The sequence below is a fragment of the Penaeus monodon genome, chromosome 24 (assembly GCF_015228065.2).
Source record: "Penaeus monodon isolate SGIC_2016 chromosome 24, NSTDA_Pmon_1, whole genome shotgun sequence".
Taxonomy (NCBI): domain Eukaryota; kingdom Metazoa; phylum Arthropoda; class Malacostraca; order Decapoda; family Penaeidae; genus Penaeus; species Penaeus monodon.
Window position 1 is genome coordinate 1,600,930 of NC_051409.1, and position 835 is coordinate 1,601,764.

Sequence of the window (835 nt, forward strand, 5' to 3'; positions counted from 1 at the left end):
TCCAGTTTCGAGCTGGATCAGTGAATATGTTTTATTTCAGATGGGTTCAAGATAACAGTGAGAAAACGTTTATCTCTTTTGCTTTGTGGCCTCTTTCATTATTGACATGAGGTTAAATGCATTTTCTTATCATGTGAAGACTTATTTATATGAGAATAGCTATGTGTAAAACTTTCAATTATAATATTAATGTTTTTGCTTTATATTTGTTCTGTTAGAACTGCTTATCATTTCCAGTTTCGATGAAAATTTTGTTATGTGACCATTATTTTTTCCCACCAATCCTATTATTGTTTGGTACTGATCGCATGTCACAAACAAGGACGACTTATCACCAACTTTTGCTATTGCAATATCTAAATTCTGAATAACATGTAGAAACACAGAAAGGGAAAATAAAGAAAATTGATTAAACTACCATAAATATTAGCAGGTCATCCATTTTACTTTATCTGTGAAGTTTGAGATGTGTTTTAACTAACAGACTTACGTAACTTTACGGAAAAAATAGACAATAAATACTCAGTCGGGCTATACAGATAATCTACACTTGAGCTGTGATAATGCATTGTTAATGCATTGTTAAGCTCAATAACTCAGGTCAATATTGACTTCACTATGCGTCACGTCACACAATCGGATGCATATTTTAAATTATCTTTTGTAACTGGGGGAATGAACTGCATTTCTCCGCATCTCATTTCGGTATGAAAAGAAAAAGGAATGTCTGTTTGCTCCTAGGACGCGTCAGACCACGTTGACAGTAACTAAGCATCGACATTATTGCTGAATTGCTCGTTTTCACAAAATTTGTCTTTAGATCATTCGATAAACC